The sequence below is a fragment of the Narcine bancroftii genome, chromosome 4, assembly GCF_036971445.1.
Source record: "Narcine bancroftii isolate sNarBan1 chromosome 4, sNarBan1.hap1, whole genome shotgun sequence".
Taxonomy (NCBI): Eukaryota; Metazoa; Chordata; class Chondrichthyes; order Torpediniformes; family Narcinidae; genus Narcine; species Narcine bancroftii.
In genome coordinates, this window is record NC_091472.1 from 19,967,481 (window position 1) to 19,984,541 (window position 17,061).

The 17,061-nt window shown below is 39.8% G+C and overlaps 1 protein-coding gene across 11 annotated transcripts in view; it reads left to right on the plus strand.

Annotated features, from left to right (window-relative positions):
- The window catches only part of akt3a (v-akt murine thymoma viral oncogene homolog 3a), a 416,568-nt gene that overhangs the window by 344,992 nt on the left and 54,515 nt on the right, over positions 1-17,061 (plus strand). The window lies entirely within an intron of this gene.

A 17,061-nucleotide genomic window follows, 5' to 3' on the forward strand; every position in this document is an offset into this window, starting at 1 on the left:
AAGTTTGAAAACCACTGTTTTAATCGTACCTAATTGACTCGTTATGTGCACGGTTTCATATCTCCAAAGGGAATGGACCAATGACAATTTTTCTCAAGCAAAATATTTCAGTAACAATTGGGTCCAGAGCAGTGATTCTCAACTTTCCCTTCCCACTCACAGAGCACTAGAGATTGTTAAAGGTGCAATGAGAGTTTTGGAGGGCATTTTGAAAACCACTGTTCACCTATGATTGTGTGGCTTGGTACAGCAATAACAACATCTACACATATGATGATGCCATGGATTGTACAAAAGGGAGTGATGAGTCAGCATATGGAGATTGGAAACTTGGCTGAATGGTGTACTAACAACAAGCTCACACTCAATGTCACCAAAACCAAGGAGCTGGTTGTGAACTTTAGGAGGGGAAAACGAGAGGTGTACGATCCAGTGATCAGTGAGAGATCCGTGGTGGAGAGGGTGAGCAAATTTAAATTCCTGGGAGTCACTACCTGGAGGACTTTTTCTGGACCCACAGACGAAGGGCATCATGAAGAAAGTATGTAAACACCTCTACTTCCTCAGGAGTTTGCGAAGGTTTAGTATGACATAAAATTGTTGGCAAACTAAACAAATGTGTAGTAGAAAATGTGCTGACTGGTTGCATCATGACTTGGTATGGCAGCACCAATATTTCTGAGCAGAAAGCCCTGCACAAGGTAGTGGACACAGCCCAGACCATCATGGGCAAAACTCTCCCGTGAAAGAGTGGAATATCTATATGGAATGCTGCTGTCGAAGAGCAGCAGCAATCATAAAGGATCCACACCACCCAGAACATGCTTTGTCTTGCTGCTGTCATCAGGAAAGAGGTATAGGGTCCATGAGTCTTGTACCACCAGTTGAGAACAGTTGCTACCCCTCTACCATCAGACTCCTAAACTACAGGCTCAGAGACTCATTTAAGGAGTCTTATTTTGCACATTATTATTGAACATTTATTTTCTGTCTTGCTCAGTCGCTTTGTTTACATTTCTCTTTTCCATATGTATCTTTTCTTGAATATAGTTTTTTTGCACTACCAATAAGGAGAAATTCTACCTGGCAGGAAAAGGAATCTCAAGGTTGTATGTGGTGTACTCAGTCAATAGATCTGAACTTTGAATTTTTCATGATTTCACTGGGGTGTCATCCAAGCTTTTGCATATATGGAGAGATGAGAGAGTTGCAACTTAATATTTCATCTTGTCAAATGTTCATCATGTTATCACATCGTGTGAAGGCCACATTTCGTACCTGAATGCCACTTGCCAAATTTGGATTCCCTGTATTTCACTATGTACTTGGCTACTCTGTGTCTGTTGCATTTGCACCCAGCATAAGGATTTCCATGCCATATCATCAGAGATGACCGCCTTCTTCAAACAACATGGCTTTCCCTCTTCCACCATTAACTCAGCACTAATCGCATATCCTCCATTACCCACCCATCTGTCCAGGCCACCTCCACTCCTACATGCAACAAGGACAGGATTCCTCTTTTCCTCACCTACCACCCCACCAGCCTTTACATCCATCGCATCCTCCTCCACCATTTTCACCACGTACTACATGATCCTACAACTAGACACATATTCCCTCTCCTCTCCTCCCCTCTCCACAGGGACCATTCCCTCCCTGACTCCCTTGGCCACTCCTCCCTCCCCACCAATTGTCTCCTTGGGACCTACCCCTGTGACCGCAGAAAATGTTCCACATACTCCCACACCTCCTACCTCAGCGCTATTCGGGGCCCCAAACAGTCCTTTCAAGTGAAGCAACATTTCACGTGAATCTGCAGGGGTCATCTACTGCATCCAGAAAGACTATTGAATCAAATCAGTTTTTTCAATTTTCTTCTTATTTTTCACAAATGGCATAGAGAGAGTATTCAAAGTTTTAAGGATCTGTTCATTGATGGTTATTTTACATAATTTTAGCAGCTTTCTGCTAAATTTAACCTGCCCAAATCTCCATTTTGTAGATATTTGAAAGTCTGGCATTTTCTTGAATACAACTATCTGATTGCTCAAGAGAGTCTGAATCAAATTTTGTAAATGAGATTTTAGTTTAATGTCTTTTCGTAAAGGATTAATATCCGTTATTTACGAGGAATTGTTATATTTAAATCAGACTTTGTTAGCTAAAATTAAAAATGCTTGGGAACAGTATTTAAATTTGACTTTATCAGATGAGGATTGGGACATAATTCTTAAGTTGGTTAATAGTTCTTTGTTAAGTGCTCATAATGGTTTATTACAATTTAAAGTGGTACACAGAACACATATGTTTAAGGCTAAATTGTCTCGTTTTTATTCTGTTAATGTGACAAGAGTGGAAAAGCGTCATTAATTCATATGTTCTGGACTTGTTCTAGTCTAGAAAAATACTGGAGAGAGGTTTTCCATATTTTGTCAAAAATTTTAATATGTATTTAATTCTGAACCCTTTGGTGGCCCTCTTCAGTACAATGGGAGGAAATGATTCTTCTTTATTTTTGGTTCAGAGTTGTGTTATCTTTTTTGCCTCCCTTTTGGCAAGGCATGCAATTTTATTTAAATGGAAGGATACTGCCCCGTCTACTCATGATCAGTGGGGATGTCTTGTTGAATATGGAAAAGATTATAAGGCCAGCTCAGATAATAATTCAGATACAAGATTTCGGACATTATGGGAGACTTTTATGACTCACTATCTTACTTTATAATTTCACTTCATTGTCTGACTCATATTTTTTCCATTTTCACATTTTTTTTCTACCTTCATTTTTTAAATTTCTAATCATATATAGCATCTGGCAACGCTGTTAGGCTAGGATTTAGTTTTTATTCTTTTTATTTTTTTTCTTTTTTTAAATTTGTTCCTTTTTTTTGTTTTTTTATTATACTTTTTATTATTAGCTTTTTTAACGAATTATAGATATGATTTACCACTTGTGTATGTTTTTGCTATCTGAATGTTTGATTAATTTTGTGTAACTATCCATATCATTTTATCAAACTGCATTATTCATATGTTCTTTATTAAAATCAATAAAAATATTTTTAAAAGAAAGGAGACACTGGATAAACACTGAGAGATCGCTTTGTTGGGCACCTTGGCTCTCTCCGCCACAATAGTGTGGATCTTGCAGTGGCCACCCATTTCATTTCTCCATCCTGTTTCCTTGCCGACATGTCTGTCCATGGTTTCATGCACCGCCAAACTGAGACCACCTGTAAATTGGAACAACACCTCATCTGACTGGGCACCCTCCAACCAGTTGGTATTAACATAGACTTCTCTGGCTTTCGTTAAACTCTTCCCCCCCCCCCCATCCTCTGCTTCCCCATTGTCTCTCCATTCTCTGTCAACTTTCACACAGACATAGTAAATTCTTCCTAGTCCCTTGTCACATCCAATTAACACCTTTTGTTGGTCTGGATTCCTCCCCCATTGTCTGAATTCTGCCATTTCTGATTTTTCTTTGAAGAAGGGCTCACGCCCGAAACATCAGCAATATATCTTTGTCTCCTCTAGATGCTGAAAAGACCAGCTGGGTTCCTCCAGCATTTCAGGTTTATACTACAATCACAGCATCTGCAACCTATTGTGTTCAACTTGGCTATTATTACTGAGCTTACTTTTAGAGGCTTTTTTGATAAATGGTTTCTTCATGGGCCACATTAGTTTATAGTGTACAAAAAATATATAGTGATAGAAAGTATCAATCGCTGCTTCTGTGACACCTAACTCTATTTTTTTGCATCTTTTTCATAACTTAACAGCATTATAGAAGTAGTTACTGTAACTTACAGTAAAGACAGGGAAAGGTTGTGCAGACTAGGACTTTTTTTCTCTGGAGCGTAGAAGATTGAGGGGGGACTTGATTGAGGTGTTTAAGATTTTAAAAGGGACAGAGTCAATGTGGATAGGCTTTTTCAATTAAGAGTGGGGGAGATTCAAACTAGAGGGCATGGTTTAAGATTGAAGGGGGGAAATTATAAGGGGAACATGAGGGGAAATTTCTTTACGCAAAGGGTGGTGGGGATGTGGAATGAGCTTCCGACAGACGTGGTCGAGGCGGGATCATTGGTTACATTTAAGGAAAGACTGGATAGTTACATGGATAGGAGAGGACTGGAGGGGTATGGACCGGGTGCTGGTCAGTGGGACAAGGAGGGTGGGAATTTGTTACGGCATGGACTAGTAGGGCCGAACTGGCCTGTTCTGTGCTGTAAGGTTAACTGTAGAAAACCACTCGTATTTTGTATAAACTGAAATCATTTCTTTTGATGAAATTTCAGTGCAAATCTTGTCTGCAAAGGAGAGCTCATGTAACATGAATGTTTCATTGGCTCTGCTGTTTGTGGCACAAAATGATCTTCTTCTTCTTTGGCTTGGCTTCGCGGACGAAGATTTATGGAGGGGGTAAAAAGTCCACGTCAGCTGCAGGCTCGTTTGTGGCTGACCAGTCCGATGCGGGACAGGCAGACACGATTGCAGCGGTTGCAAGGGAAAATTGGTTGGTTGGGGTTGGGTGTTGGGTTTTTCCTCCTTTGCCTTTTGTCAGTGAGGTGGGCTCTGCGGTCTTCTTCAAAGGAGGCTGCTGCCCGCCAAACTGTGAGGCGCCAAGATGCACGGTTTGAGGCGTTATCAGCCCACTGGCGGTGGTCAATGTGGCAGGCACCAAGAGATTTCTTTAGGCAGTCCTTGTACCTTTTCTTTGGTGCACCTCTGTCACGGTGGCCAGTGGAGAGCTCGCCATATAATACGATCTTGGGAAGGCGATGGTCCTCCATTCTGGAGACGTGACCCATCCAGCGCAGCTGGATCTTCAGCAGCGTGGACTCGATGCTGTCGACCTCTGCCATCTCGAGTACCTCGACGTTAGGGGTGTGAGCGCTCCAATGGATGTTGAGGATGGAGCGGAGACAACGCTGGTGGAAGCGTTCTAGGAGCCGTAGGTGGTGCCGGTAGAGGACCCATGATTCGGAGCCGAACAGGAGTGTGGGTATGACAACGGCTCTGTATACGCTTATCTTTGTGAGGTTTTTCAGTTGGTTGTTTTTCCAGACTCTTTTGTGTAGTCTTCCAAAGGCGCTATTTGCCTTGGCGAGTCTGTTGTCTATCTCATTGTCGATCCTTGCATCTGATGAAATGGTGCAGCCGAGATAGGTAAACTGGTTGACCGTTTTGAGTTTTGTGTGCCCGATGGAGATGTGGGGGGGCTGGTAGTCATGGTGGGGAGCTGGCTGATGGAGGACCTCAGTTTTCTTCAGGCTGACTTCCAGGCCAAACATTTTGGCAGTTTCCGCAAAGCAGGACGTCAAGCGCTGAAGAGCTGGCTCTGAATGATCTAACTAGAGAGAAAATACACACGGAAGAGAGTAATGCTTATGAAATCTGTGTTAAAGTCAGTGATATAGAAATGCAATCTGTGATATTCAACACAGTATTTTCTTATGCAATATTTGTAGTGGGTTTAATATTTGTGTTCTTAGTAGTGAAGGAGAATATGAGACTTGAACCTTTTGTCATTGTCGGCTTAATAATTAGTAGCAGCAGCAAAACATCCAAAGATAATATGCCGCAATGCTTTTCTTGGATTTTACTGCATGGTATTGCAAAACGATGAATGATCTGCAAGCTAAGTGAATGACATTCCATTGCATCTGTTAATGATCCTACAGCAGGGCCTGAAGTGCAACCTGTGGCTTTATCATGTAAATGTGTGATGTATGTTTATAATTTTGCAGATAATGATGTGGGTTGCTAAAGATGGCAAAACAGCAAAATTAATTCAGTTAATCTTTGATTACTTGATGTATTGTAATCCATTACACTAGAGCAAGGTGAGGGTCATAGAGACGCATTAAAACAAATGTGTTTGTAATATATTGTTCAATTTGCTAAATGGATAAAAATTGTTATTATTTCTGAAGGACTGACTCATCTTGACTGTAAAATCCAATATAATAGAAACACCTTCTCTGAGGTATTTTCATTTGAAAATTTTATTTTTCAGTTTTTCCAAAAAAAAACTTTTTAACACATTGACACTTTATTTTAGATAAAGTTTATTTTAGATAAACTTTATTTTCTATTAGATAATAGAAACACTTCTCAGATACAAATACTATATCAGCTTACTTGTAATTTCCTTCCCTTCCCCCAGAACTTTGAAAATTAAACAACTAAAACAATTAAGGCGACAAAAATTGGTAAAGTCAAGTAGCTTGGAAAATGTAAAGTCGACATCTAATATAAGGGACAGATATCTAAAGGATTACCCCTCTACACCGTGAACACAAAGGGGCCAGCATTGTTTGGAAGAAACTAATTGTCGCACATCCAACTAGATTGGATGGAAATTTGGTCAGTAATGAAGGTGTATATGGAGGGTGAGCCCAAATTGAAGCTGAAGCAAGTGCTGAAGAAGTATCAAAATAAGTTCTATAAGACAAGGATGGTAACTTTTGTCATAAAAGAAAAATTTGATTCAGAACTTAACAGATTGGAAAATGAGGGAATCATTGAATGACTTTGATACAGTGATTGGGCAGCTCCCATCATGCCTGTCCAAAAATCGAATGGAGAAACCTGAATTTGTGGTGATTATAAAGTCACCATTAATCAAGCTCTGCAAATACCTGAAACATTCCATGCCCAGGGGTACAATGGGGGATAAAAGTTCATGAAATTGGATTTATTACAGGTGTATCAGTAAATCTAATTGGATGAGGCATCAAAAAAATATGTGGCAGTCAATATTCACTTGCGATTGTTCACTTACACTAGAATGCTATATGGAGTATCAGCGGCTCCTGCAATATTTCAAGCGGTTATGGACAAATTATTACACAGAATAATGTTGGATGCTACCTCAATGACATTGTTACAGTTAGGACGATGCAGAACATCTACTGAACTTGGTCCTAACCCAGCTACAACAAGCAAATGTCCGTTTATGCCATGACAAATGTGTATTTATGGTGCCCTCAGTATCAAATTCAGCTTTTACAATTAATAGTGAAGGAGTTTGAATGGATACTGAATCTGTCTGCAGAGCACCCTACCCATCAAATAGAGCAGAATTGCAATCATTCTTGGGTTTGGTTAACCATTATTAGAAGCATATTCTGAACAAGTCAACGCTGTCCAACCTGCTGAAGAATTGTTGAGAAAAATCAGAAATGATGCTGGAATAAAGAAACAAGTAATGCTTTCAATCATTTGAAAGAACTGATGATCTCGACTGATAATGTTCTCATCCACTATGACCCAAACGTAATTATGCACAACTGGAAAAAGAAGGATTTGCCATAATATTTGGTCTCAAGCGATTTTACCAATACTGGTACATAGGAAGTTCACCTTGGTAACAGACAACAAGCCACTGAATTTAATCTTAGGACCTAAAAAGGGCATTCCAATACTAGCTGCGAAAAGAATTCAGAGGTGGGCCATAGAGCTTGCATGCAATTATGACTTGAAGCATGAACTGGCAAAACAAAATGGCCATGATGATGCTTTATTGCACTAACTCTGCCTGAAACTGAACAAGAAGAAGGAACAATTAAATGGACAGTGGAAGCTACAGTGATTATTCAAAACTTCATCACTTACCGATTACAGCAATGACCATCAGCAAAGAAGGTCGGCAAGAAGCTACACTGTCGAAGGACCTGTATTTTATGTTGAATGGGTGGCCGAAGGTCAATATTATTTTGCCCGAAGTGAAACCTTATTATACTCGATGCAAAGAAATATTGATCGAAGGAAGCTGTTTATTGTGGGGAACTAGAAGAATGAAAAAAAAAATGGCAAGCTGACATATTATCAGAGCTACACAACAATCACCCAGGGATGGTTTGAATGAAAGCCCTGGAATCATGTGCATCTGTTGGTTAGAAGATGTTACATTTGTCTGGAGATGGAGCCCAAAGCACCTCAAGCTGAAGCTAACCCTTGAAAGTGGCCATTATGATTGTGGCACAGGATTCACGTGGATTTCGCTACCCCCTTTGTGGGTGAAAAATTTCCTTATCTTTGATGCACACTCCAAATGGCCATTAGAATCACACATGCGGACAACAACAACAGACCAGACAACTGAGAGACTATGAAATAGGTTTGCATCTGATGCATTACCTATGGAACTCATCTCTGATAATGGACGACAGTTTGTGTCAGAGGCTTTCAAAGTGTTCGTATGTTATAATAACATACAACAACCCTTGGCGCCTTACCACCCAAGCCATGAAAACTAAGAAATCACTAAACATATCGTGGAATCACAAAATTGCATATTTTATATTCGCATATTGAAACATGCCACGTTCCACAACAAAACAGACGTCGGCGGAATTGATGTCTGGGCATGACCTAAGAACCCGGCTCGCTACAGTCCACCCAAACATCGGCCTTCGTATCGATCAATCCACGTCTCTGAGTAAACCAACTAGATCCCTGGAAGTAGGGGAGCCAGTGCTGGTACGGGATTACCAGGACAATTAAGAGACAGAGATAAGAGGCATGATTCTTAAAAAGCTGAGTCCTTGTTCATATTCTGTACTGGTGGGAACTAAAATATGGAAGCAACACATCGACTAGGTGAGAGCTGTAGATTTAGTATCCATGTCCAATGCAGATGATCTTCAAGACTGTTCATCTTGGGCTAATTCCAATGACGATGTTCTAGACATAACGTCAAAGGAAGTGCAATCCTTGGCATCAGGAGAGCAGTGTAGACCAAATTCTGAATGGTGCTCACCAAAGACAGGACTCACTGTCCCTGGACCGAGCCGATGAGGAAGTATTTCCAGAAAAGGCCAAATTTTCTGAGATTTTTCAATGCCTAACCTTGCCAAGAAGATCAAAAAGAGAAAGATGTACTCCAGAATGTCTGAAGGACTATGTACAGTTACTTGTTCACAGGGCATGTTAATGTTATGTTGTGTGAGACCGTAGTTAACTCACTCAAATAGTATGTGTATTCCGTAGTTTAGTTTGTTTCCAGCTATGTACCAATTAAATGACATTTATTTTGTGGGGGGGAGTGGGAGGGGAAGAGTTTTGTGGATATATGTAGGTGCCCGCGTATGATGTCATAATGTGTGTGTGGTGTGCTGTGGGGAACCATTTTAGATTTACAATAAAGAATGAATGACGCACCACGGTTCTGCGTGCAAGTGTTTTTCTAATCCTCAAATACACAACAGAGAGCATATGACAGTACTTTGGCAATCGCCGAAGGATTTTGTTTGTCTGAGGGTACATGGGTAGAATTTATTAATGAGAAAAGGACATTTTTTTTGAGGGTTAGATTTCAGGCCTCCTCAAAAGTCATTTGAAATTAGGAGAATGGATAAATATGCAGATCACTGATATGTATAAAAGCAACAGGACTCCAGCAGTAAGGGCTTTTAACTTCACTAATTTAGAGAGATTACCTTGGTTTTTTTTCAGCACAGTGTAGAGATTTTTTCTGATGAATAGACTATATTCGACCTAATCTGAGGGAGTGAGGATGAGAAAGTGTCTGTGGAGGAATCCTTTGGGAAGATTTACCATAATTTAATAAACTGAAAGCTGTCATGGATAAAGCTGATCATCTGATGGAAGGCAGATCTCAGTAGAGTAAGTCAGGACCTAGGAGAGGTAGATTGGGAGCAGCTTTTAAAGGTGAAAATAACATCTAGAGTGTTGTGGGCCTTTTAAAGGTGAGATAGGAAGAGTTCAAAATCAGCATGTTCCTGCAACAGTTAAAACAAATCTAGTAAATTTAGAGAGCATTAAGAAATGATTTTGAAGGTTTGATCAGGGAAAAGAAAAAAAGCAAATTTCAGGTGTACAAAATTGTATTAAATGAGTCACTTACGGTTTGTAGGGGATGGGGAGAAAAGATCAGGAGGGCAAAAATGGACTGTGATATGAACTTGGCAAGTAGGGTGAATGAAAAACCTAAAAACCCGTGTTTGAAGCTAGAGGGTAGCCAAGGAAGAAATAGGTTTCCTCTGGGACCAGAGGAATAATCTGTGTGTGGAGCCAGGGAGAATGTGAGATGTTAAATGAATACTTTTCATTAATATTCAAGAGGTGAAGGGTGTGGAAGCTGGAGAGTATCAGGAAGGAGGAAGGTGCTGGAGTAAATATTGGAGCATATTAGGGTGAATAAATACTCAGGACAGGATCAACCCCAAGATGCTAACGGAAGCAAGGGAGGGATTGCTGGGGCTCTAGCTATTTTTGTATCCTGGTTAGCGATGGGTGAGCCACCCAGAAGACTGTATAGTTAATGTTGACCCCTCGTTCAAAAAGAGAAGTGGCGGGTATTTCCTGGAAACTCCAAGTCAGGTATGCTGTAGAGGAGTTGTTGGAAAAGATTCTAAGGGACAGGATTTCTGTTCACTTGGAATGACAGGGACTGAATTGGAAGAATCAATAGTGTTATGATCACTAAGAAAAAATGACTGGAGATGGAGATTGCCTTGTGATGCATTGGGGCATAGATCAGATGAAAACCTAGAAAGAGTACTAGCAGATAGAATTTGAGCCAGACAAGATGGAGGTAAAGCACTTTGGAACGTCACATTCTGGTAGGACACAGAGAAAATGATTGTGACCTGGGAAAATGGTTGTGACCAGGGAGCAAGTTTGTAGCTACTTGAAGCGAAAACACAACTGGGAGAGGTAACGAAAAAGACATTTGATATGATTACCTTTACAGGCCAATGCATTATAAGAGTTGTGATGTCATGACTGTACCAAACATTGGTTAGACTGTACTTGAGTGTTGTTTACAGTTTTGGCTATCTCCCAACAGAAATAATGTGGTATCAATAGAATGAGCGCAAAAGACAAGTTCGCTGGATTGCAGGTATAAAGAAATATTTAATAGGCTATGTTTATTCCCACTGGAATGTAAGAGCTTGGGATGACCTTATGGAGCTTTACAAAATGGAGGGGCATATAAAGGATGGATAGTCAGAATTATTCTCCCAGGGCAGGGGAGTCTAGTATTACTTGTCAAAGGGGTAAGGTCAGAAGGAAGACATTTAAAGGAGATGAGAAACCAGTTTTTAATGCAGAGCATGGTGAATATTTGGAATGAATTGCCATAAGTGGAAATGAAGGCAGTCATTACACTATTTGGACAGATACATGCATAGGTGAGGATTAGTGGGTTGTGAGTTTAATGCAGTCAAATGGGGTCAGCATGGCAGACATTGCAGTTGGCATGAACAAAGTGAGCTGTAATAACTCCTTTCAATCCTGCATGTACTTCTCACAGCCTTCCTGTAGTGTGGTGGCATATGTTTCAAGATGCGTTCCTTGAAAATGGGGTGCAGTCTAGACCTCTGAAGGAGAGTTAAATGATTCATAGTTTGGTCAAAGATATGTCTTCGAAGACATAATGTGATTGACAAGAATTGTTGAGTTTTGATATTTTGAGAATGGTGATTTGGATTTTAAGGATGTTTTAGTTGTAAGGTCTGGTATAATAGTGGGAAGGTAAATCCATGATCACCAAACTAGATGATAGAAATTGGAGTACAATGGGCAGAGAAAATGAAACACAGGACTAATGAATGTCAGTGGTAGTCTATGGTGGAATTTCTGCTAAAGTTGTATGGATTTTAATTTTGCAATACACAGATGTGCTGGAGAAACTTAGCAGGTCACGTAGTATCCATAGAAAATAAAGGGTAACCAAAGGGCCTGGGCCCTTTGTCAGGTACAAGCAAAGATGGATGGGTGTCTGAATAAAAAGGAGGGGTGCTCTCTTACCTACTAATCTGTGCTCCTCCCACTGTGCCATTCTTCCCTCCTCTCCTCCTCCTCAACTTTTATTCAGGCATCTGCCTGTTTTTGCCTATTCCTGACGAAGGCCCAGATCCCAAACTTTGGTTAACCTTCCTGTGGATGCTTTGTGACAAGCTGAGGCAGTGAGAATGCTGAACAACCAAAGGAACTGCTCACTCTAATACATATATTCCTGGAATAATATTTAGTTATTTATTTGTATAGAGGAGTACTTCTTCTGCTTATGTATTGTGTGTTATATCTAGTTGTATGCCTGCTTGTTTTGCACTGAGGACCAGAGAACGCTGTTTCATTAGGTTATACTTGTAGAATCAGATGACAATAAACTTGGCATTAAGTTTCTCCAGAATGTTTGTGTGTGGTACTCGCCCCCAACATCTGCAGACTTTCTTGTTTAACTGAATTTTAATTTTGCTACTTCTGATATGCAGAATTTAGTTTGGGCAGCCATACTTTGAAAACTTGCGGAAATGGAGACATGAGTATGTTTCATACACATTCTCAGCTCTGGCTCTGGATGCAGACATACGTAATTAGGACTTATAGATTTAAGCTGTTAAAAATCAAACAGAACCTGACTCTTGTGTTTGAAAAAAAATTATTAAATTTTGAGTAAACACAATATTTGTTGCTTTCACCAAATCACCAAAGGTTATACTGACAGCTTCCATTTAAATTTCAATGAAGCTTGAGGATGGTATGAATAAATTCTAATCGGGCAGTATCAGCATGTAATAAGCAGGAATAATAAGACATTAACAGTATATCTTTGATTCCTTAAAATCTTTGTCAGCAGAAACTGACCTAATCTTTAAAAGTAAAATTCATTTTCAGTAGAATGCACATAGTCTGTCTATAATAGAGTCAGTGATAGAATACAGTGGGAAAGTGGTTGGATGACGTGGGAGAGAGTTTTGAAGATCATTAGGCTTCAGGGTAGTTAATAGAAGGAGCTGCAGATCAGCTGAAAATTAAGCTCTGGACTGGGGCTTTGAGGAAGGGAAATATCGGAGAAAATACTAAAGGTGTATACATTTGAAAAGTTAGAGCAGATCAGGGACAGTCTATGCGGCTTTTGTGAAAGGGAACTTTCTGACTCTCTAATTTGATAATTTTGTTGCAATAAAGGAAGTTGATGAAGGCAAGACGATAGACATTGTCTCTTGGAGTTTAGTAAAGGCAGCATGGTAGGCTGGTACACAAGGTCAAGGGAAGTCTGGATTGGTGCTGTGACTTGTTGTTTGTGATTTATATATTGATGACCTGGATGTGAAGAAGAAAGTACAATTAGCAAGTCTGCGATAACAATTTGGTGGTGTTGTGGATAACGACAATCTATGATTGTTTAAGGCTAAAGCAGGCTATGTGTCAGTTGGAAAACTGGCCAGAGTGTTGGCATATGGAACCTGATATTTAGATGTATGAGGTGATGTATTTTGGAAATTCAAAAAGGGAGGACTATAAGTAATGTTGATAATCAGAGGGACCTTAAGTTCCATCTCCATAGATCTCTGGAAATGCTTACATAAGAAGAAAGGGAATAAAATAGGCATATGGAATGTGGTATCAAAGGAGGTGGTGAATTCAGATACAATCACAACATTTACAAGTTATTTGGGTAGATACATGAAAGATGGACCTGATGTGCTAAATAGAGTTGATGAAGATGAGCAAAAAGGTAGGCATGGATGTGGAGGTCAAAATGCCCATTTCTGCATTGTACATTTCTATTATTATACAATCAGCTTCTTATAGGTAGGTCTACACTGAACAAGTGGAAAGCATTTATATGTGAATTAGCGAGAGTTCAGGGCATTTGTATCCCCGTAAGAATGAAGGAAAATGATAGTATGTCTAGGGAGTGCTGAGGTCCAAATGGAGGGAAAAAAGTTTTAAAAAAAATTAAGGGATACAGTAAATTAAAAATAGGGAAGACTTTTCATAAATATAGAAAGTGTTAGATGATACTTTACAAAATTCAGAGGGAAAAGGAGGGCATGAAATATCTTTGATGAGCAGAATGAGAGAAAATCCAAAAGCTTTTTACATATACATATATATATATATATATATATATATATATTAAGGGAAGGAAGATACCATGAAAAGAGTAGAAACCGTTAGGAATCTAGGTGGCAATCTTTGTTGGAGCTAAAGACACTTGTGGGATATTAAGTTGAAGAACATTGTAGGTGGAGAATTCAGGGAGGTAATGGTGAACTTCCAGAGCATTTCACATCAAAAAAAAGAGATAGTATTAGATGACTTTGTAGGCTAAAGGTGGATAAATCTGTGGAAGCTAATACGATGAATTCCAGAATTCTATGGAAGGCAAGAGGGGAGATTGCTGGGATCCTGACTGATATAGTGATTGGTAAGAACATAGAACTTAGAAATCTACAGGTCTTTCGGCCTACAGTGTTGTGCCGACTTTGTAGCCTAACAACTGCTTAGAATTCCCTTACTGCAAAACCCTCTATTTTTATCAGTACCTATCTCATAGTCTCTTAAAAAATCCTATTGTAACTGCCTCCATCATGGTGGCAGAGCATTCCATGCACCCACATTCTCCATGTGTAAAATATCTTGCCTATCCCCCCCTACACCCCCCCCCCCCCCCACCCTCCGCCGTGTAACTTACTCCCAGCACCTTAAAACTATACACCTTCATATTAGCAAATTCAGCCCTGGCCATCCACACAATCTTCATGCTCTTCATATCAGGTCACCCTTCATTCTCTGTCACTCTTAGGAGAAAGGCCAAGTTCACTCAACTTATCCTCATCCTCATAAGGCATGCTCTCCAATCCAGGCAGCATCCTTGTAAATCTCCTTGACACCCTCTCTTTAGCATCCACATCCATCATGCAGTGAGGTGACCAGACTGAATCGCATTCATCCTCTAGTAAGGTGACCAGAATTGAACACAGTATTCCAAATGAGGTTGAACTAAGGTCTTGTTTAGCTGCAGCATTACCTCATGGCTCATGAACTTGATCCCACAATTAATGAAAGCCCCACACACCAATATGTCTTCTTAACAACACTATCAACCTATCTAGTAGTTTTAAGTGTCCTATAAACACAGACCCCAAGTAAGGTGCCAGGTGAATGGAGAACAGCGTATTTGTTCATCAAAGGGACAGGTTTATGTCTAATCATTTTAGGGTTATGCGTCCAACATCAATGGCAGGGAACTACAAGAATGTAAATTTGAGCAAATAAGTGAAGCTGTTGAGACTCTGGCCCAGGCAGTATACATGGCAGGAAATTTATATTCAACATTTCAGCTTGATATTAAAGTGGGAAGGGGAGATAGCAAGCATAAAAGGATAGGGTGGAAGGAAAATCAGGTTGGGAGACACCAAAACGTGAAAGGATGCTGGACAAATGTAAGTGTGACAGGTAGGGGAAAGGCAAGGTTTGAGAGAAAAATGTGAATGGAGACTGGTAAAGGGCAGTGGAACTGGATCGGGTTAACTGAAACTGGAAAATTCACTGTTCATTCTGTCTGGTTTTGGGCTATTCAGGCAGAATAGCCCAAAACCTCAACTTTATGCTTAGCCTCACCCTGGCAATGGATAAGACCAAGGACAGATATGTCTATGGAAATAGTAAGGGGAATTAAAATAGCTGGCAACTGGGATTTCTTGCACCTGAGGTTATTTCCAAAATTCCTGAGGATCAAGATTGACATGCAGGAATTCAGGAATTAATAAAGATGATTGAAGTAATTTTGTTAGGAGAGCTCCTGTCTGATCCATTTGATTGAACATTTTGAAGACCCAACAAAGTGTGTTAATAAGAATGGTTCTGTCGAGAAACACAAAAATTGCATATGCTGGAATCTATGAGGAAGCTACAAGAAGCTGGATGGATTCAGCAGGTCAAACAGCATCCAAGTTATCCTCACGAGATTTCATAAATATTTAGACTAGCACTTGAATTGACCAAGTGCTGGTAAATGGGACCATTAGTGTGGTTGACTTCTCTTCACTTGGCCTGAGAGTTTCTGCTCCATCCTCCACACCCTCAACCCCAAACTCTCAATTTCACTAGCTTCCCATTTAAGGGTTCTATGTTGCCTCCTAGTTCCTTTTTCTCAGACAACCCGACTAATTTACTTCTCTGTTTCTCAGGTCCAATGCAAGTTCCCAGGCCTGAAACATTAATTGTTTCTCTTTCCACAGATGCAGCCTGACCTCCTGAATTTTTATAGAATTTTTATTTTTATTTTGGATTTCCAACGTCTGCAGTATTTTTTAATTTTTCCATTGAGATGCACTATGGCAAAAGCAAAGATTTCATCATTTCATGATGAAGTACGTTGGACATCCAGTATTTCATATGGATCATATAATTTTCTAAATCACTTCCTTTAAGTTAGTAGACTTGCTCAATTCCCAACTCCAAAATTTTCCAAGTCATTCAGCTGAATGGAAAAGAAAATGGAGTTCATATCCATATCATTTAATATAGTATTACCAAGTTCCTTCATGTATATCAAATCATTGCCTAGGAGCATTGGGGTATTTAGCTTGTATTTATGAATTATGATATTTTAAACTTATACTGTGTATTGTAGGTTATCAGCTGGGAGGAAAACGCCCTGACCGAAGTCGGACCTTTTTCAAATAATTTAACTATTACACTTTTACACATATTTGTGAATTTCATTTCATTCAGATTCCACTATGTACTGTTTTCAAGTGATAACAAATGTTTATTTCACTAACTGATGCTTTGGAGACATTTATTAAAAGAATTGTACTTGTAAAGTACAGCACACTCCGATTATCCGAAATGGTAGAGACCGGGCCTATTTCGGATAAATGTTTTTTTTTGGAGAACTGGTCATTTTTTAAAAACAGCCCAGTACCTACAGAAATTTACTTGAAACAGTGTTCAAACAACAAGTGAAGGCTTTTAAAGCATTAAAATAATGTTTAATTCTCACCAAAAAAAAAAAATGTTGGCCACCGCCGATCACCGACACCTTCCCACCGAGGCTCTGCTCGTGCTGGTATCCCGAGGTCCACCACTGCCACTGGGAGCCTAAGATCCACTGCTGCTGCCAGGAGCTGGTCCACTGCTGCCACTGGGAGCCCTAGGTCTCTGGTCAGTTCAGCTCTGAAAAAAAAATTTGGATAAATGAGAATTTCTGATTTGTTTGGGATGTCCTCGATTATGCAAAATTTAAAAAAGGATTTGGATAATTGAGAATTTCGGAGA